Source organism: Megascapheus bottae, chromosome 23 (assembly GCF_031878675.1).
Source record: "Megascapheus bottae isolate mThoBot1 chromosome 23, mThoBot2.hap1, whole genome shotgun sequence".
NCBI classification, from domain to species: Eukaryota; Metazoa; Chordata; class Mammalia; order Rodentia; family Geomyidae; genus Megascapheus; species Megascapheus bottae.
The window spans coordinates 26,189,555-26,211,905 of NC_143531.1; the positions used below are offsets into that span (position 1 = coordinate 26,189,555).

The 22,351-nt window shown below is 38.9% G+C and overlaps 1 protein-coding gene across 2 annotated transcripts in view; it reads left to right on the plus strand.

Annotated features, from left to right (window-relative positions):
* Positions 1 to 22,351, plus strand: part of Inpp4b (inositol polyphosphate-4-phosphatase type II B) — a 461,147-nt gene that overhangs the window by 72,848 nt on the left and 365,948 nt on the right. For both annotated transcript variants that reach the window (XM_090356905.1, XM_090356906.1), the window contains exon 2: positions 18,290 to 18,352. The gene's annotated coding sequence lies outside the window, so the exon portion shown is untranslated. The remainder of the gene's footprint in view (positions 1 to 18,289; positions 18,353 to 22,351) is intronic.

Consider the following 22,351-nt stretch of genomic DNA (forward strand, 5'->3'; position numbering starts at 1 on the left):
AAGCTGTCGATTGTGGTCTGTTCCTCACTGCTCAGCCCAGGGAAAGCCTGGCTTCCTCTGTAGAATATCTCTTCCCTTGCCTAATGCTTGGAATCACATTTCCGTCCTAGGCTGTAACCCATGCTTTCAGAATTGGAAGTTGGTATGGAACAGGACTTGGGATGTCAGGGAAGGAAAGAAACTTCCCAGCACCCACATTAGGCATCTTACAGCATCTCCTCCCCTCAAGTCCCTCTCCCCAAGTGGTGGAGTTCATTTCCAACACAGAGTCTTGTGAGTATGGCGGATGCATTGTCACCCTTTGTCCATGGCCTCACTGTTTTGTTATTCCCTTTTCCTTCCCCAAACCAGACAAACATATACGAGACCTGGCATACCAAAATAAAAGACAAAGGAAGAAAAGAGCACAAAAGAAAAAGAAATAACTTCACACAGTACATTAAGAAACAAAAACAGAACCCCTTTTACTTTTGTATCTTGGGGTTCATTTTCAGTAACATCATCATATGTGGTCATATGAACATAGCTACTGAGCTTTGGTGCTCCTCTGCTAGACATGTACTAATTATTACAAATTAGGGAATCCATGGAGCCTATGTTTCTTTGGGTCTGGCTTACTTTACTTAATATGACTTTTTTCCGAGTCTTTCCATTTCTTACAAATGGGGTGATGCCATTCTTTCTAGTGGAAGCGTAGAATTCTATTGCTGAGTACACATGTTTTTCTTTTCTTTTTTGTCGGCCATGGAGCTTGAACTCTGGGCCTGGGCTCTGTCCCTGAGTTCTTCAGCTCAAGGCTCCTGCCTACCCCTTGTGCCACAGCCCCATTTCCTTTTTCTAGTGGTTAATTGGAGATAAGAGTTTCATGGTCTTTTTGTTGGGCTGACTTTGAACTGTGATCCTCAGATCTCAGCTTCCGGAGTAGCTAGGATTACAGGCGTGAGCTGCTGAGCCTGGCACCATACACACATTTTATGGGGCATAGTAAACCATGTGAATAGTTCTGTTGATCACTTATTTGCATTTTGTTTCTCTCTAAATAAGATATATTAAAAACTTCTTTAAAAATTACTTTGTCCTTGCTGGGTGCAGTGGCTCATGCCTGTAATACTAGCTACTCAGGAGGCTGAGATCTGAGGATCACAGTTCAAAGCCAGCCCAGGCACAATAGGTCCTGAGACTCTTTATCTCCAATTAACCTCTGGAAAAAGGGAAGCGGGGCTTGGTTCAAGGGTTAGGGTGGTAGCCTTGAGCTGAAGAGCTCAGGGTGAGTTCAAGCCACATGACATCCCCACCCCCCCCTGCAAAATACTTTGTGACTTCAGATTAATTCCATATTTTCTGTTCACCTGTGAAGAAATGCTCTATCCTTGCTCAGAAGGCTGACGTGCAGCTCTCATTATTTTTTAAAGCTTTCTTTAGTTTGTCTTCCCCAAACTCCTTCAACAGTAGTGAAGATTTGAAGTAGGAAGTGATGGAAATCTAGAAGCCACTGAGATTACTGACAGGGGAAAATATCAGGAAGAGGAAGTACATTTTGAATAAGCTCGATAAGTAAGAACCAGTAATTAGTTTGAAAAGTTTCCTAAGTTGTCAATATATTATTTCTAGCTGAACTGTGAATGGAGTCAGGAAACTCAGAGAGCAGTTGGTGTTGGTGAAGTAGTCTGAAGAGGGTCTACTTCAGAAGGGAAAACCAGGCTGAATTGAAGTTGATAGACATTCCAACATGTTAGCCATAGAAGGAAATGGAATCGGTCAGCAGAGCAGGAATTCTGATTACTGTGACATAAATTGATGGGGAGATCTGACTTCTGTTGTTTCACTTCATCTTTACATTCCTTTGAGGCAGACATCTGTTCTGAAGAATAAAGGAGTTATGAAAGTGTAACATGTTCTACTTACGAAACATGTGTTTTGTTTGTGTTTATCCTGTACTCTCATCAAGTTGCTTGCTGGTGGTTCTCAATTCTTAGGCGAATGGACACATAAAGATGTGTCCCCACAAGCTCGTATCCAACACATTTCTTATATCAGGAATGGCTTGCATCTGTATATACTAAGGACATATTATTTTTCTGTCCATCAGTCTGTGTCTATCTATCCCATTTCCTAAAAGAAGAACAAAAAACCCCAACAAACTTGGTTTCTCAAAAGAATTCATCTTGTTAAACAGTATTATCCCTGTGTTTTAAATGTTACTGGAAGAAAGTCTGGGCCTGGGTGTATTCTAGCTGTGCAAAGGCCAGCCTGGGCTGAGGACTGTTGAGCTGGGCAGGGCGGGGAAAGAAGGAGAGGAAAACCAGGTGAGAAGCCAGCATGGCCACCGGTCCACTCCTGTGTTCTGCTTGGGTTTCAAACAGTCATCTTCTGTTCATCACATGCAGGCCACCTGTTTTCCAGCTATAATAAAGCAAATTGTTAGGAATGACATCTAAGAGAACAGTGTAACTCTGTTGCTTGAGAAACTGAAATGTGGTGGAAACCAGCAACAAACAATATTTTGCAGGGTTTTTTTTTGCTGTTGTTTTTGATTAAAGCAGAGATCCAAGGGAATGATGGAAGGTACATGGGGAAAAGTAGAGTGGGAAGAAATTCAGGCTCCCTTCATTCTAGATCTACCACTGTGGAAACCAGCACCCTTGACACCTGCACCATGACAGGGGACCTTCCTCCAATCACACCACTGCTATTCTTCTGGTTTGCCTTTATTCAAGCAGTTTGGAAATCAGCCATCTAGCTAATGCCGTCCACCAGGATTTTGTTCGGAATACGAGACCTACATCGAACATTATGCAAAACAGAAATCCTAGGGAATAAGAGAATGGTCCTTGAGATCTTAGAAAGGTGGGTTCCAAACTCAGAGGCTTTCATGAACATAAAATTACACCTAACAAGCAGCTTTTTTTCCCTGCAGCAATTTCCACCAAAGAAGAATGCTGGTATAAATCTTGAGTATATTTTCTTTGTCATAAACATTCTGACATGAAGCTCACCATTTTTTTTAATCTCACAGAAGGGGGAAACAATTTGTTTTCTAACGTTTGCATCCTTTTTGAGAAGGGTTTTCTACCATCACAACATTTTTGACAGTGAAGATTCATTCTGAAAACCCATGAGGGAAAGATTTGCAGTTTTCTTTGTTTGGAAAACAACTGACCCACCAGAGGCCCAGAGGGCGGGGAATCTATGTGTGGAATTATTTGGAGAGACCATTCTGCGCTAAGGTGGCGTTCATTCTGCAGAGCAAGTACTCAGGTCAAGATGAGGACGGCTCTGTGGGCCACAGGTGAGCTGTGGCTTCTGAGCAAGTTAATGGAGAACAATCACCGTTAGAACAAGGCCAAGTCGGATTGTTTTAATTATATTTGTAGAAAAACTTTTGTGTTGAATATTAGCCATTACATCTTAGTGTAATCTTTACTATTATTAAAAAGTCTTTCTTTTTAACCAGTCCTGGGATATGAATGCAGGCTGTCTCTGAGCTGCTTTTGCTCTACCACTTAAACCATAGCTCCACTTCTGCTCTTTGGGTAGTTAATTGGAGACAGGTAAGAGTCTCATGACTTTCCTGCCTGGCTGGCTTTAAACCATGCTCCTCGTATCTCAGCCTCTTGAATATCTGGGATTATAGGTTTGAGCCACCAGTGGCTGGCAAAAATCTTGGTTTTGATATCTGTAGATCTGTCAAACTAAAGGCTCTTTGGAATATGTGGAGGCTTAAAGCTCCGTACAGAGCTGTTTCTACCTAGTGGGGAGAAAACTAAGAATTCCTTATATTCTCCTCTGAATGAGATCAGTAGAGCCAAGACCTGGCTCAAAGGAGGCACTGAAAGTTTGTCCTAGGTCACAACATTCTAGTAGCTATCTGTTAATACATGCAGTTCCTTCCTTTGTAGCAGAAAAAGGGAAACTTTTCCTTTCTTCAAAGGTCTCTCTCGATGTGCAGGCTGGTAAGACACATGTGGCCTTCTTTGGTTGGAGGAATTTACAGAGGCAGAGTCTCGGCTGTCACACCATTGGTACCCAATAATGTAAAATATGATGTTACCTGAAGTATTACAGAGAATCTTTGAGGCTCCTGTGCAACTCTTACTGTCTGACAGCTGCATTCTGTGACTCTCTCAAGGACAAAAGAAGGGTTCATTAAGTCCAGAATTTCCCCAGCTAGTTGCTTCCAATCAAATAGGAAAGCTGAGAAAGGACAAAGCCTTCTTATTCTCCTCCAACAATCAGCAGGGTGTTCATTTCTGACATAGGAAAGACAGAGAGTTTCAAGCCTCAGGGACGAGGCCTGGGCAGGAATTCTGGCTGTGATTCTTAAGTTTAAAGAAGTTGAATCTGAAAAGGGTCCTTAGGTGGGAAGCTGGCCCGAGTGCCCATGAGATTTAACCCTGCTGATCAGTCTCCTCCTGATCAGAATGCCTCTTCCCGCGTCAGCATCTCCTGTCAAGGAGGCTTTTATTCTCTAAATCTCTCGTCTCCGCATGGGACAATTTAATTTTCTTTTCTGGCTGCGGATGTTGTGACTCACTGATCTCTAGCTTTGGTGACTTTACTTCCTCCTGCAGGCGCTGGGGGGAGCCTTCAATTAGATGGGTGAAAGAGGAGTCTGCATCCCGAACACATCAAAACCTGAAACTTGTTTAAAGTGGATGTATACAGGATGTGATATGCTTGGGGAAGAGTGAAATAAATAATTTCAGAAAGGCATGGAAAACTGCCAAAGTAAAATAAGCGGAATGGTCAAAGTAAGTAAGGTAGACTCAGCCTCTAACAAATCATCTTTGTGTTGGCACGGCTGCTCATTCCTCAGGACGCAGGGACGGCTGTGTAGGAGACTGCCTCTTTTTAACAGGTGTGAGTGGTAGTGTTTCATTGTTTGAAAAGGCCAGAAGTCTTCCGGTATCGGTCACAGGAGTCAGTCTGGGTGGTTGATGGCTGCTTCACATGGCCTGGACCGTGGGGGAAGCCCCCTTTCCTCTCTTCCCTCTCAGAAACCCTGAATGGAACATGATTGGAAAGATTAAGAATCCTAGGACATGGGGGTAGGCTGTATCTTGGGGATGTCTTTAAGGAAACGAATTTATGGAGTACTTTAAACGTTACAGCTTCTTGGAGGTCTTCAGAATTGGCTATTTTTTTTTTTTAGATTTTTGTCATGAAAATCATGGTAAAAAGAGACCAAGTAAAGCTGTGCTTGGGATGATACTTTATTATTCCCAGGGAAAAATGTTATTTTTCTCTTAAGGGCACATATAGCCACAGATTTATTGCAGAAACTAACTACTCAATACCTTTATTAATAGTCTTTCTGTACTTAGGGTCAATTGTCATTACTGGACTGGATGTTTTGTGACTCTGTTATCATTATTACTTTTGCTCTGTATATAAACAAAAAATAAGATATTCTGTTTTCTCAGGATTTATGGCTCCTACTTGCAGTCCTGACAACCTGGAAGGCAGAGATTAGGGGAACTTCAACAAAATGTTAGAAAAACCCTACCTCAAAGTCAACAGAGTGCTAGCTCTGGGTTGCAGGGGGGTTCTAAATTTAGTTCTTGAGGAGCCTGCATTCTGATTTCCATAGTGGTTGCATTACTTTACAGTCCCACCAATGGCGTATTAGGACCCTCCCATCCTTGCCAGCATTAAATGAGCCCCAAAATATACATGGAAGAAAAAGCAGCCATCTCAGCAAGTGGTACTATCAACAAGCAATAGAAGAGCTGAGAGCCACATGCAGAAGACTGCACTTGGACCTATATCTTTCACCTTGTACTAAAAGCAACTCTGAGTGAATCGAAGATCTTAATGTAAGACCCCAAATTTTCAAACTTCTGCAGGTCAGAGTAAGAAAAACACCGAAGTTATTGGTCTAGGGAATAACGTTCTGAGTAGAATTCTACCAACTCAGCAAGTAGGAGTGGGAATTATCCAATGGGATTCCATCAGATGAGAACGCTTCTGCACAGTGGAGGACGCAGTATGAGGCTGGAATGACGGCCCACAGAATGGAGCCTGCTCTTTTCATATATCTGACAAGGGACTGGTGCTTACAGGGAGCTTAAAAAATTAACCTCTCAAAGAATCCATGACCTAATCAATAAGTGGAGAAAGAAGATCAACAGATACTCCTCGAAAAGGAATACAAAACGGGTAATAAACACATGAAGCAATGCGCAATATCCCTAGCCATAAAGGAAATGCAAACCAAAGTGACACTGAGATTCTCTCACCGCAGTCAGAACAGCCACTGTCAAGAGCACAATCAGGATATGACGTGTTCTAAGGAAAATCTCACACACAAATGAGAAGAGAGGGCATGTTCCTACTATTTGGTGAACTCTACTTGTATCAAATATTTCAAACTAATTCTTTATCTCTATATAATCCCTTTATTATTATTAATTTTGGTATACATGGTAGCTTAATAAGCTGCCAAGAAAAATGCAGTTTTAAATCACCTGGTCTTAAGGAGATTTTTTTTGAACTATGGGACACAAATCAATATTTCCAATTACTATGTCAATTTAGAAACATAATAGAAACATGAAACCAAAAGAAATGGGCTTACGTTGTTCAGATGATTACTTTGTTTAATGATTAGTGTTTTTTTCATTATTGCTAGTTGTTTTGGGATGGACTTTCGCTTCCTTCCTGGATGCTGGCATCAGTTCTCACAGCTACTGTAGACTTCTTGTCCTCTGGAAGTCACAGGTCCATTTATTTTATGTGAATTGAACCATTTTTTCTGCCATGAAATGAATCCAACTTGATCCCACACATAGTACCTTTTTAATATGTTGAATATGACTTGCAAGTATTTTATTGAGAATTTCTCTGTGTATGTTCATCTACGAGATGATGTGTACTTTTCTTTGTGGTTGCATCCTTTTCTGTTTTTGATATGGGATGAGTTTAGGTAGTATTCTCTCCTTTCTTTGTGTGTGGACTTCTTTGAGGATCATTGGTGTCAGCTGTTTTGTAAATTTCTAGAACTCAGACCCTGGGGTGAGTTTCCTCTTCAGCAACTTTTCAATGCCATGTTCAGTAGTCTTCTGCCATGCAACGATGCTTTGAGAATCATCTGGTGATCTTCTTGAAATTTCCTTGTTGTTAATGAACTTAGTAATCACTAAAGTCAAAGCCAAATAATGATTCTGATTTGATGAGGTGAAATCAGAAAAAGAAGAAATTAGGGAAACAGAAAAGGATTTAAAAAAGTGACAATTTACTGGAAAGTGAGTCCTATCCCAGAAGACTTGCAATCTGAGGGTCCCAGAGCAAATACCCCTGCTGATATCAGGGGCCAGGCCTGTCTTCTCGAGTTGTAGTTGGCTATGTGCTGTCTGCAGAGGCAGGGAAGAACTTTTGAGACATTTCCAGTTTTTGAGGACATTGAAAAGAAGGCATGAAGTGTCAGTTTATTGTCCTGATTAAAGGAAACCTAGCCAGGGCATCAAGACTTAGTATGTTCTTTCTGTCTGCTTTTATGATCTTTTTATCTTTTATAGTCTGCAGTTTTACTAGTGTATTGAGCTGTAAATTTCTTTTTCTTTATTGTGTTTGAAAACATTATGTTTTTTGGAGTGGAAGTTGCAGTGGTGGAAAAATTTTATCTGTGGTGTTTTTGGATATCACCTCTCATAAAGGTCAAAACATAAGAATAAAGTTTTTTTTGTTTTGTTCTGTTTTTTTTTGGCTCTAGGTGCTTTCTTTACCTTGTCCAAGCCAGGGCAAGCCCTGGAGTATTTGTCTTTTATTTCGTCCTCTCCTGAGAACCTGGCTGGTCTGGTGGTAGAATTGGATATTTTGTCTTCTATCGTCCATGGGTTAGATCACTTTTCTTTCTCAGTTTTTTTTTTTAATGTTTTAGTTTATGGGTCATGGAGTCTGAACTAATGGCATGGATTCTGTCTCTGAGTTGCTCAAGGTTCATTTCTGGCCTTTTTTTGTGGTAATCAGTTGGAAATAAGAGTCTCAGAAATATTTTTTTTGTCTCTATTGGCTTTGAATAATGATTCCAGACCTCGACTGTCTGTGTAGCTAGGATGGCAGGTGCAACCCCCTGGCACCCAGCTTCTTAGATGTACTTTGTGAGATTATTTGAGAGTATTTTGAAATTCATTGATATTCTTTGAAGTTGTGCATAAGTTTTCTTCAGGATGTCTATTGTGATTTTTACTTGAAATTATGATGTTAGATGCTTTTGCTATTTCCAGAAGTTAATTTAAAAAATTTGAATTGGTCTTTAGCTATTATTGTTCCTTTTTCAGATTTTTAGTTTTTTCTTTTATAGACCAGTAATCTAAACATACTCATTTGTGTTTTCTCTGCTACAGTGTGGGTTTGGATTCCTTTGGCCGTATACTTTTACTATTTGTTGCTTCCTTAGAGTCTTCTTTAATAAGGTTTTTATTGTTATTTTGTGTTCTTGTTGTTGCTAGGGATTGAACCGAGGGCCTTGTAGACTGGAGGCTGGCACTCTACCACTGCACTATCCTTCTAGCTCCAGGATATTGTTTGGGAAAGCTGTTTTCTTATCGGTTGTGTAAAGGTGGATTATGGGCTCATTTTTAGTTTCTTTAAAATTTGGGAAACCTAAGATTCCTGAGATGAGGTTATATTCCATCTAAGAAAAATCAATTTACAATTTAAGCAAATTTTTCTGCTTGAAGATTTTCAGGATTTATAATCAGTATAAAACCGAGCCTGATAGTTATGGGGAAGGGAACTAAGTCGTATCATTGTTTTTAAAAAAGATTTTTCTTTTGTTCCTTTCTACTTCTAGACAGGGATGTCACAGATCATTTTCTCCTTGTCACTTGGCCCATCAAAAGACATTCTGATTGCCCCCCTTAGAACTGTTGGGTATTCTGGTGTCCACTGTAAGGCAGCTGTGAAACAAGCTGCAGTTTCCCCGTCACTAGGACCCACCTGGCCGTCCATGTATTTTGTACTGGCTGCCGGGCGTGTTTTGGCTCCATCTTCATTTTGCCCAGTGGAATGCTTCTTGCTTTCTCTGAGTTCACCTGTACATCTCAGAGTACATTTGTTGTGTATTGTGAACATCTTCTGTAAGTTTTGAAGCAGTAAGGTGTTCAGAATTATTTGTGTTTGTGTTGTCAAAAGCAGAAATCTACTTCTTGAATACCATATGGTTTTAATTTTTACCACCCCTATCCCCATCTTTTAAAAAGTCTTCCTCTGGTAGCAGAATATGGAAGTAGTTACTGGTTAAATTCAAATTGCTTATTTGTCTTCAATTTAGGTGTTATATGAGTTTCCTGGTGTATATCTTCAACACTGTAAGTTAAAAAGCAATTGAGTTATTTCTTTTTATATCTACCACCAAAAATGGTTGGTTCCTAGAAAAAACAAGAATTAATTCAGCCTTTTTTTTTTTTTTGCCAGTCCTGGGCCTTGAACTCTGGTCCTGGCTGCGTCCCTGACTTCCTTTTGCTCAAAGCTAGCGCTCTACCACTTGAACTACAGCACCACTTTGGGCTTGTCTGTGATTAATTGGAGCTGAATCTCATGGACTTTGCTTCTCAGGCTGGCTTTGAACTGCAGTCCTCAGATCTCAGCTTCCAGAGTAGTTAGGATTACAGATGTGGGCCACCTCTGCTCAGACTGTTTTTAATATTAGTGATTTTACACACCTATATTAAATCAATTTCAGACTTATTTACTCAGTTATGCATAGAAACCAGGTAGAAATTGCTCAAACTTTCCTACACCTTGGACCAGGGCAGGAAGATAAGAAAGCAGAGTGTTCCTCATGTCTCCCCTACATAGGTGTTACAAAGATTAAAAGCAATGATAGAGGCAAAAGAGTCATCATTCTGATGGACTTGAGCAAGCAGTCCATAAAAGATACCGTACCATTTCTTTTTTTATGTTTATTTTTTATTGTAATTAATAAAAGGGTTACATGATATTTGCCAGATAGAAGGTGCATTAATTCACATACATTGATACCCTTTCACATGTCTTGATACCCATTACCCTCCCCCCACCCTACCGTACCATTTCTTTTTTTTTTTTTTTTTGCCAGTCCTGGGCTTGAGCTCAGGGCCTGAGCACTGTCCTTGGACTTTCTCAAGGCTAGAGCTCTACCACTTGAGCCTCAGCACCACTTCCGGCTTTTTTCTATGTATGTGGTACCGAGGAATCGAACCCGGGTCCTCATGCATGCTAGGCAAGCACCTTAACCACTAGGCCAAACTCCCGGCCCCTTCTGTACCATTTCTTAAATGACTTTTCTATTTCTGTGACATTACAAGGAATATTATTTTAAATATGTTTTATAAATTATATATATTTTTTACAAATAGATAATTTTTCCCCATCATTACTTTAATCCCACCGATTGAAGAACTTTTGGGTTCTTTTTGTCTTGGTAAGAAAATTTCTCTATTGTTGTTATCCTTTGTAATTCCTAGTGTCTTTCCTTTCCTTTCCTTTTCCTTTTTCTCCTTTTTGTAGATTGTGGTTTTATTTCCTCAATAGATGTGGTGGAATAGGCCATTATGTTACTACACTGTAGTTTATCTCAGTACGCATCTTTGAAACATAAAGGTATTTATACTACCACAGTATGGTTCTACATGGGATAGAATTAAATTTAACATCCTATAACCATCTAGTAACCAGTCTATACTCAAACATTCTTGATTTTCATATGGCAAATTTTTACGGAATGACTTTATTTGCTTGTAAATTGGCATTCTTACCCTAGGAAGCTCACAAATTGGAACACTATTCAGGAGTCTATATAAGGAGATCATGTGATACCATTCATAAACTTTTTCAAGATGTGGGTTCTGGTGCAGGAAAGAAGCATGTACCAACACAGATTTTTGTCTCATTTTAAAACTGAAATAGGACTTTTTTCTTTGAATTGATTTTTTTTTAGCTTGTCTTGGTGATTTTCAACCCAGGCATTTCTCTTTTTTGTGGGTTTTATGTAGTTATGTTTGGTTTTGGTTGTTGATGGTGGTTGTTGTAGCCGGAAGCAAGAATCATATATCACTGTTTAGTTGTCTTCTGGCACTTCTTCAGGTCAACTTCTACAAAAAGCAAGAAGCCCCTAGGGTGGCCAATAAGTGAATACCTGAGAAAGAAGGAAACCTGACAAGACTTCATACAGACTGAAATCAACATCGTGCTGGTATAAGGCAGGAGATCACAGGTTTTTGAGAAGACAGAAACTCTTCTGCTATTGATATTTTAATGTAGGAATTCTGGTGGACATTTATAAGACTGGGCATTAACACAGCAGAGCTGGAGCCTGGCAGCCCTGCCTGTTTTCAGTTGATGGCATTTGTGTTGTTACTGGAGAATACCGAAGCTCGCAAATGCCTAGCTTTTCAAATAGCTCTTTGAATCTGATGTATTTATAAGAGGAGAATATTTTCTATGTCTTCAATAATTAATTTGGCAAAATTCAGTAACACCTCTGCGGGAAAGTTGATAAGGGCAGTGAAGCACTCAGTAATAATTTTAATAGACTAGAACATTTGGTGGTAAAATTGATAAGAATATCTTTAACAGAACAGAGGGAAATAAATTAATTGAAGGAAAGGGCAACAGAACTCTCGAAGTTTAGAGAAATAGGTTATATAAAAAAAGTTTATGATGCTGTTCAATCATCTGTAGGCCTTAGAAAATACAGACTCCATCCACTAACTTGGGTTGGAGCCCAGAATGCGTGAGCCACCAGAGCATGATCGAGTCAGTGGCCTAAGAGCCACTCTGAACCTGCCAGGTGGACTCTGAGGATTTAACTGTTACCATGTCAGGCTCTAGAAGACACAACTCACAGAATATTGTTGGGTATAGATGTGCGTTTTCATGTAAATGGGGTGATATATGCAAATTGCTTTAAACTGTTAGTAGGTTGTGCCTACTCTAAATTCAGGTGGTAGTGTAGTATGTTTCCAATTATAATAAATGCTTGGAAAACATAGCAAACAGCAAAGATACACACAGAAGAGAAGCATTTGGGGGGAACATGCATTTAAGGAAAGATGGAGAATTTATAGTAGGCAGTAATGTGTTCCAATAATAAGACATGAAAAGGGCATATATTCTATAGTAACCATTGCTTATAGGGAAAGAACAGCAAGCGGGGTGTTAGCCGAGGACTGGAGGGAATGAGATGGAAGCTCAACTTGCCTGCAAGCTCTACTTTTGCTTGCCGGCTCTGGGGCTCAGGCAACTCCCAAGAACCAAATTGTGCCTCAACTTCTTCACCGTAAAAATGTGCCATCACCTAGGACTGTTATGAGTGTTAAACAAGCAGAAGAGCAACTCAGGTCAAATTCCCAAATGTAACCTGACATTGTTTTTATTATTATAAGAACAAAAGCGGTTACCTTCAAAATAATCCAGACTGAGATATCAGCTATTTTGAGTCCATATGAAGTTGCATAGGAAGAAGTATTTCATTACTTATTTAAATAAAGAAGATGTAAAAGTATGGCTGAGAGAATGAAATTATCAGTGAAACTGGAGTACAGTCAGGTCTTCATCCTTGGGCTCTACACTTTAGATTCAAGAAACTGTAGACAGAAAATAGGTGTAGAAAAAAAATTATTGAACAAAAGACACTATTTTTCTCATTATTACTTCCAAATAACACTATATGAACTGTTTGCACAACATTCACATTGTATGAGGTATAGAGAAAATACAGAGAAAGTATTATGACTTCAAGAAAATTTAAAATATAGGGGATGATATATGAACGCCATATGAGAATTTTGTTTAATAATGTCATAATTGCAGGAACCTCCCCAAACAGTTTCCTGTACATATTGAGGAATGACTGTATCTTATTTAAAATAAAATAAGATGTTGGATTCAGCTAAGTAAAGGTTGATTAGGATTAGTATTTGTGTGCTGATCCTAGGGCTTGAACTCAGGACCTGGATATTTGCTGTCCCTTAACTATTTTGTTCAAGGCTAGTTCTCTAACCCTCATACCACAGCTCCACTTCCAGCTTTTTGATGATCAAATGGAGATAAGAGTCTCTGGGATTTCCTGCCCATCTTGCTTTGAACGGCGATCCTTAGAGCTTAGCCATCTCAGTTGCTGGGAATGTAGGCGTGAGCCACCAGCTCCCAGCTAGATCTGGATCATTTAAAAAAATAGAACTTCAGCCAATGGTTGAATTATTCCCAACATACAATGTTACATTTTGTATGGTTTAGACACAAATTGTGGCTTTGTAATTATTCTATTTCTGATTTTCCTAGGCCATAATTAAGCATACATTTCACAATGCTTACCACTTGATCACTGTTTCTATGGTTTTTAATCAATGTTGATGCTTGACTTAAGTATAATTATAATTCAGAGAAGGCAAGGGGTTTTTACCCCCTCTATCTTATTGCCTTTACACAAAGACTGACATGTATTTATTTCATTTTAGTTATATTTTCTCTTATAGTTCATATGTGCCTGCTTCTAAATACATATATTCTAAGTTTATTTTGTTTGTATTTTTCTCTTTTGAAATAGTTTTCACATAAACTTATAAGCAAGGGAAAATTAGACAGGAGTCCAATTGACAGCACATTTACCATTTGCAGAAGGATGTGATTTCTAGGATCAAGTATAGCAGGGCCATCTGCTTCTGTTTCCTTCCTAAAGTTTACCCATACTTCAAACTTTTTCTTAAAGCCATGTAATGTTAAGTACTACACATATGCTTCAAAATTGATTTACCATCTACTATATGCTAAATTAGACTCCATACAGGAATATGTAATCCGAAAGAACCTTACAAGTGAAGAATATGAGGGTTGCTGTGTGGAGCAGTGGCAGATGCCTACTTTGCATGAGTTCCTGGATCTCTTTCCTACAATTAAAAAATCTGCCTGCCTGCCTGCCTGCCTGCTTGCCTGAGCCTGCCTGACCCCTCCCTGTCCCCCTCCTCTCCCCCTGTCTCCCCCATCCTCCATCTCTTTATCTTTGTATTCTGTGGAGAAAATAATGTTCCATCATTCTGGTGTTCTGTCTGATTGTCCCACTGTCACACCTGTCAGTGCTAATGTCAAGCATCTGCAGATTTATATCTTCACTTTCTTCCCTTACCTTCATCTTTAAAGTCACAGATCACTTACACAAGTCCACTTCGCCCAGTTTTCAAGGTCTATAGGCATGTAGGTTGGGGTTCCGATATTACTTGAAATATATATTTTTTTAAAATTTTTATTAAAGAACTTTTTAACATTGATTTTTACAGCATATTTAAAATGTCATGTTTAACCAACAAGTATTCAAGAAGGGAATCTATATACAATCATTGGCACTTAGATTTTAGAACATAATTAAAATTAAGCTGAGGACTTGTATATCATAGGTACATAGTAATGCATGTAATAAAACATTATGTCTCTAGAGTATATAGCTCATCGTAGGTTTTTATGTCTATGTAAAATAAAAACTGGAAATATTTTTGATGTAATACATATAAGAAAAATCAAGCACATCTTGGTCCTTTGCAAAGGGAATTCTATAGGGGATGTCATGTACAGATTAAGAAGCAGAACATTATCAGCACCCCAGTTTTCCCTCTCTACTCTGTTTTAAGCAATTTGTCCAGTGACTTATTTTTCCATACATTGGGGTTACCCTGGACACTTCATGGTAGCTCAGAAGCAGAGAGAGGAGGAGGAGGAGGGAGGGAGGGAGGAAATGTGAGATCTCCAAGCACATTGCAGCCTTTCCCTACCCCCCAGTTATATCTTCCTTTTACCAGGGCATACTGGTTAAAAATCCTAACACCTGCCCACAATGCCACACATTGTGGCAACATGGGCTCTGGGGAGGACACTCCAGATTCCTTTTCACTGACTCTTTAGTACAGGCTAGCTTTCAATATGCTTTGCACAACAGCCTATGTTTCATCTACGTTTAGCATTGCAGAACTATGTGATCTGGTTCTCGAGGTCTAACTTCTAGCAGATCAAGGGGAATAATCCTAATTTTTAAAAATAGCTTTTTTGTTTGTTTGTTTCTCTAAAAGCTAGGTGATAGGACTTACTCTTGTAGTCCCAGCTACTTCAGAGACTTGTATGTCACCTAGGACAAAGATTGTTCACGAGACCCTCGTCTCAACAGAAAACTCCAGTTAACCTGTGAAAAGCCAGAGTTAGAAGTATGGCTCAAAGCAGTAGAACTCCAGTTATGAGTGGAGGAGACCAGGGTCTTGAGTTCAAGCCCTAGCACTGGCACCAAAACCAACAAAAATAATCAGAGCCAAGAGAAATGAGCTTATGGCATGAATAGTAGGGTAGCTGCCTGCCAAGCACAGGTCCTGAATTCCAACCCTTGTATTGAAAGTTGAGGGTTTTTTTTATTTTTTTTTATTTTAAACTTAAAGAAAGCAATGAGTCTGGCATTATTGCCAGATGTCAAAATTCATACTGCTATTTGGTTAGTTTCTTTACCTTAGAATGATTCTTGTTCTCTTTGAGGTAAATGTTATCCCTGGCAGAAATGGGAAGTCAAACAGGGAGACACAAAAGCATTGCATCTCAATGTGTTTCCCCGTGATAGCATCTCTACAGTAGGATCTCCAGTTATCTCCCATGTTCTTTTGTGCTCTGCCTCTTGTTCAAACGTGGTTGAAAATTGCTGTAGCAACAATAAGGAATTGCTAAGCAATCTGTATCGTAGGAATGTGGTAAGATATTTATGCCACTGCAGTTAGCTCTGTCTTATCTGCATCAGTGGATATTTAATAGACAGCAAAAGGGGTGGGCACGTACAGAACCTTTCCCCTGTGGGACCAGCACTGATTAAGCATTGAAGGAGCTAGAGAGGCAAGAGGCGAGCTCTTCTTGAGTTAAAAAAGAGAGTGGAGGAGATAGTCACACATGACAGTACTCTAACATAACATAAATTGTAGGCATGGACTGTAACTGTCGTCCAAGGTTATAGCCAATGCTAAAGTGGAGAGAGGCTAGGGTCCCTGGGGATCACTTTGTGGAGAAGTCAACAGAATAGTAAATTTGGAAGATGCTGGAAGGTAAGACTGGCCTTGCAGCCAGCCACTCAGTAGTTGGCATTCACTGCAGGGGTCTCTTCTTCCCAGATCACATGGTATCTCTCTGAGAGACTCTCTCCACCCACTGTTCTCTTCTCCGTGTGTTTCTATCTGTGTGTTCTCAAATCCTCTGGGAAGGACACCCAGAAGATTAGATTCAGAGCTCACTGTAATGTAACCTCAGTTTACATCCTAATTGTATCTGAACAGACATTACTTTTGAAGAAGGACATTACTTTCCTACAAGGACTAGGGTTGGGCTTCATCTTATCTTTGGAGGAATTTAATTTAACACAGAAGAGATGTGGCCAGACTTTTGTTTATCTGGTATGTCTGTTTGGAGTTAGAAACTCTTGCAGGCATGAATATCATATCAGTATAATATCAGTCTAATAACCTATGCCAGATCTCTTCGAAGTCCACTGTCTGAGTTTCCGATTCAAAGGTGACGTTTCAAAATCTGTGTTTCATCTCAGTGTTGTTTCATGTTTCTCTTCGTGGATGTGCTCGGGGTGTTTCATACGGAATTAAGGACATACATGAGAGCACTTCATGTGAATCTCATGTTAACTTTGTCTTCAGTCTGTTGGTACTTCCAGTTCTTTGTCTGAGTTCTCCATCTCTCTTGAAAGACCTGCTGTTACTTTCCTAAATGCGTTCGTCTGCTTTCCGGCACTCTAAGAAAATATATGAGGTGGTTAACTTACCAAGAGGAAAGGTTTATTTGGAGAAGCGGCTCTGAAGGTTCCAGTCTGAGATTAAACGGCTTTGAGGGCCCGATTAAAACAGTGCATCATGGCAGGAATATCTGGGATAGAGCAAACTACCCAGGTCAGGGGCCGGAAAGCAAAGAGGAGGGTCCCAGTCTCCTCCCAGGGGACAGGCCACTAGATCCCACTGTTCCGGGCATCACGCTTGCAGTGAATCGGCCTTCAGAGGGTGCTCAAGCAACGCTGCCTGTCAGGCAGACTCCTCCAGTCTTTGCAGTTTATGAACATTTTCTTAGACTAAATATGACCGTTAGCTATGTGTACCGGTTCAGCTATTCTGACTGTATTTTCTGCACATTCCACATAGTACATGTTGTTTAATGGCATAATTTCACCAGTGGCTTAAAAAATTTTCCATAGGTTTTTTTTTTCCTCATTTGGTTGTGTGTTTCTTGAGTCTGTCTTAGTTTCTCTTCAGTAATAATGATGTTTATCAGTCAACACGTACGAGGGCTTGGTTTGATACTGTGCTCTGTTCCTACGTCACTTCATGAACACACCAGTTCAGCGAGGAAGGAAGGGTTATTTTGTCTACGTCACAAATGAAAGGTAGAGGCTTGCACAGTGTCCTGATGGCAGGGTGTGGAGACTGGGGTTATATGATTGTGTATAGTGACCCCTAGAGCCAATCCGTGTTACTTTTCAGTGTTAGCCTTTGTTCATTCAAATAACTTTAGATAACTTGTGCTTCAAATGCTTCACCTACCTCTGTGATACAGTCTTTTCTGGAAAGCTATTTCTCCAAAATGAATTTCTCATCTTCCAATCTGAACATTCAGATAGTGATGCAATAAAGTATTTTATGGCACACTCAAGATTGTTACATGCTAAGGGAGGGAATAAGGTATATTTTCATAACTTTTGACTTCTATAAAGTACTTTCCGTCTTATTTGCAGCACAAAAAAAGCTTTAAAATTGCATGCCATAAAGAGGGTAATCCTCAATTATTTACGGAATCATCACACCATATCTCATCTTATCATTTCTTCAGAAAGACCAAAAATTTCATGAATATTTTAAAGCCCATAGTCACTGGAAGAGAGGGAGGAATGTAAGTTCAGAGAATCGCAAATTGCATTCCAGTCTGTTGTATTCCAAGTAAATGTTTGATCCTGACATGGTTTCCATCTTGTCTTTGGCAATGACAAGATGGAAGCATTTCCTTGCTCAGGAGTAAGTTTTGCTCTCATGTGAGGAAAGAAAAGAGAAGCAAAGAATCCTGGCTGAAGGCTGGCAGCAGTCACCATGCACTCAGCTGTAGGGGAGAGAGAACCTTTGGGGAAGTTACTTGGTATTTAGAGCAAGTGGTTCCCAAGGCAGCTGCTGAGTGGAGCTGAATATTTTGTTAAATGATTTCCTTCTGTGACCTTTATTACTAATGAATCTTCTTTAAGAACATTTAAAGAGTAAAGAGAAAGGTTTTTTTAATTCATCTTCTTTCTCCTTGCCCACAGAACCCAAAGAAATGGTGTCCCCTGGCCAGAGACCTGCCATCTTTAATGAAAAGCTAGACCAAGGTAGTAATGCTTATTTTTCATTTCTACTTTTCTCCCTCTGTTTAATACACGAAACTATCGATCTCTTCAAGTTACAGCTTTAAGTACTGAGTGACTCAGCAAGAAACAAGCAAATCACTATCTGAAAAGTAGAGGAAATAATTAAGAATGAATGTTGGGGGGAGGGAAACGGGGACCAAGACATGAGAAAGGGTATCAGTGTTTGTGAAGTAATGCACTTTCTATCTGGTGAATATAATGTAACCCTTCTATTAATTACAATAAAAATATATGAATAAAAGTATGATTATCGTATCTAAAAAAAGAACTGTAAAAGGTGAAAGATTTATATGATCTGAAGAGAAACTAGAGTATATTTTGAAACATATATACACTTATGAAAATGTCGTTTATGGTTATTTTTGATACTACCTTTTTATGTATGTTACCGTGTAAATAGAATCTTGTTGAAAAGTTTTACTTTCTTGATTTGGAAATCATGCAATTGTTGGATAGCATTTACAAAGGATAGGCAATACGGTAGTGGGGATTTTAAGGGAATATTGATGAGAAAAATTATTTATTTAGGCCTTAGTCACATGTGTTACATAGTATCTTTTGAATATGCAATATTTTCAGTACACAATATTTTCAGTGTGCAATATTTTCAAATTTCTAGGAAAACCTCATCAAGTTTTTATGAAGGCACTCATACAAAACATGTATTTTTCCCTAGGAAGTTTGAATTATATCATACAGTTGTTGAATAGCATGCCTGATTGTGCTTAACAGATTGCATATTTAGTTGCTAAATTTTCAAATTGCTATGTGATTTATTTACATATGTTGTCCTGAGAATATGAAAACTCATGCAAATATTCTAATGACTTATGCATGTAAGCAAAGTGTGCCTGTAGATGCAGATACACAGTATGTAGATGTTTTATAAATAAAACTATGATTTTAAAAAGGGCTTATTCAGAAAAGTTCCAGACAGGTTAGAAATATGGAAAGATCTATCTATCTATCTACCTATCTATATTTATTGAGTGTTCTGTATTTATACTGCTGTGAAGTCATGACCTTTTTTCTGAATGTGAACATGTATTAACTGAGAATTAATTTCACGACTCCATTCAAAATATCATATACATTTTGTTTTGATGGCTTGATTGTGATGCTAGGGATTAACTTTGCCTAATTGTTGAATTCCCCCAAACCAAGTAAGTATTGAAATAAAGGTAGCACTGAAAAGTTATTAGGCTAAATTAGTAGAAACTTTGTGTCTGAGCTTTGATTTGCATTTGAGTCAGAAATATTGCTAAATTGGATATACAAATTGAGCTCTTGTTTTACTTGTTTCTTAGTTTCTGTTAATTCTTCAAAGGAAATGGAGTTCTCTTGAGGAAATAGTGTCTCCCTTAAAGGAGATTCTGAGTTTTGAATTTTAGGTACTCTATAGTATAGTTTGGTATATACTAAGATGTTAATTCAAACCAAAATATTTAAAAATAGTTAATAGAAGTAGTTGATGGTTGCCTCTTGCATAGAACTGTTAAGTAATATGTTAATGAGTGATATATTAAGAGTAGTATGTTAGAGAGAATGAATGAGGGAAATATGAGGAAGAAGCTGAGGCTGTGTACGTGGTACAGCTGTGGGTAGGTAAGAGGTAGAGAGGGCCTGGGTAGAGGGGAGTGGATGGACTCTGGCAGGACAGACAAAGAGAAGTACCCTGAATAGGAGTGGGTGAGGAGTTCACAGGTCCAGATGGATCTGCTAGGGGAAGGATGGACTCTCCAGGATGCATTCATGAGAGTATTTTTCCTCTCTCTCACAGTTATGTATGTACTATTCAATTTATTGGGCATTTCTTTTATTTATTTATTCCAGAGAAAGTGATGCAGGAAGGGGTTTGAGTGGGACACATTGCATGCAAATATGAAAGCATCACAATTAATATATGCTAACTAAAGTGAAAACACAAAAATGATATGAATAAACTTATTTGAAATGAACGTTGCACAGGAAGATTTAGAGCTAGGGAAGGAAATTCTCATTTATAGTTGGAATTTTTGTCATCTGTTAACTCAGAGTAAAGAAATATTCTTCTTAGCCAGGCATTGTGCTCGTGCCTGTAATCCTAGCTACTCAGGAGGTTGAGATCTGAGGATCAAGGTTCAAAGCCAGCCTGAGCACAAAAGGACCTGAGACTCTTTTTTTTTTTTTTTTTTTTTTTTGCCAGTCCTGGGCTTGAGCTCAGGGCCTGAGCACTGTCCTTGGACTTTCTCAAGGCTTGAGCTCTACCACTTGAGCCTCAGCACCACTTCTGGCTTTTTTCTATATATGTGGTACCGAGGAATCGAACCCGGGTCTTCATGCATGCTAGGCAAGCACTTTAACCACTAGGCCAAACTCCCGGCCCACCTGAGACTCTTATATTCAGTTAACTTCTAGAAAACGGGAAGTGGGGCATGGCTCAAGGGTAAGGTGGTAGCCTTGAGCTGAAGAGCTCAGGGACAGTGCCCAGGCCCAGAGTTCAAGACCCATGACCTACAAAAAAAAAAAAGGGAAAAAAAAGAAATGTTCTTTTTTATCAGGAGAATAAAGTATCATACCCAGACTCAGAGTCTTTGGTATGACGATTCTGCTGGGTGTATGTCCATTGGTTTTGCAGGGGCAACAGAGTGTGGGGAAAAAGGCCATTTAGAAACTCGGTTCATGCTATCGTGCTTCTAGGTTCACCTTTGGCATTCACTTTTTGTTTTTAAGAGGTTATTCTTATTTGGGATGAGATATATACAGTGTTTCAGTAGCCTAACTTTAGAGGCATACTAGTGTCAGTGCTATCTGAAGACAGATATGACGACTCTTTTCCTGTTGTTTGTGATGAACTCATGTGACATAGGGTTACTCTGACAATGAAGTCCGGGGTGTGATTTGTTGGGATGATAAGGAATGGTTTCCTGAAGTCTTCCTTGGGCTCTTTTAACATAAGATACTTCAGTAGTGTCTCATATAGTGTCATATTAGGTCACAATAATTTTAAATTGCTAAATCCAAATAGACAGTTTCAATTGTTGATATCCAAGGTTTTCAGATCCTATTTAATTATTCATGTGCTTTTATATATTAGCAAAATCATATATATTCACACACATATATACATGCATACATATTGTATGCATATAGTGAAACTATTTAATTTTTTTCACAAGTTGATATTTTGTGGAAATAGACTGAATTTCAATTAAAATTTCATATATTTAAATTACTTTTCTTGGGCTGGTAGTTTGGCCTAGTGGTTAAAGTGCTTGCCTAGCATGCATGAAGACCCGGGTTTGATTCCTTGGCACCACATACATAGAAAAAAGCCGGAAGTGGTGCTGAGGCTCAAGTGGTAGAGCTCTAGCCTTGAGAAAATCCAAGGACAGTGCTCAGGCCCTGAGCTCAAGCCCAGGACTGGCAAAAAAAAATTACTTATAAGTTAATATTAAATTGTGTACTCAACTTTTTCTGTAAGAATTAACCTTGGAGAATGAAGATCTAGTGATCTATACATTCTACTTTGAAATCTAGGCTTAGTACAAATGCGATTTTGAAAAACAAGCTGAATTATAAAGCTAATATAGAGTGCTACTTATATAAGTTCAGTAATTCTAAAAAAAACTCATTTTGTTTGCAGATAGCTTTCATTGTGCTTTTTATTGTTTGCTGTAGAAAGCATGTAGATGTAACATGTAATTAGAATGAAAAGGATAACTATCTTGTGATAATTTAGGACTTCACTAAAATTTTATTTTCTGTTATTTATCATATGCACACTAAAATAACAAGAGAAATTAGAGAATCAAAACTTGCAGATTCAAGAAGAGGTGAATGACTCTAACCTTAAATGGGAGTTGGAAAGGCACTCTAAGGCCTATTATGAAATGTATCACAATGCTTTATAAAAACATGGCATCATTAAAACTATGTTGTCAAAGACCGGTTCCTTGGCACATCGTAGGATAAGTCATT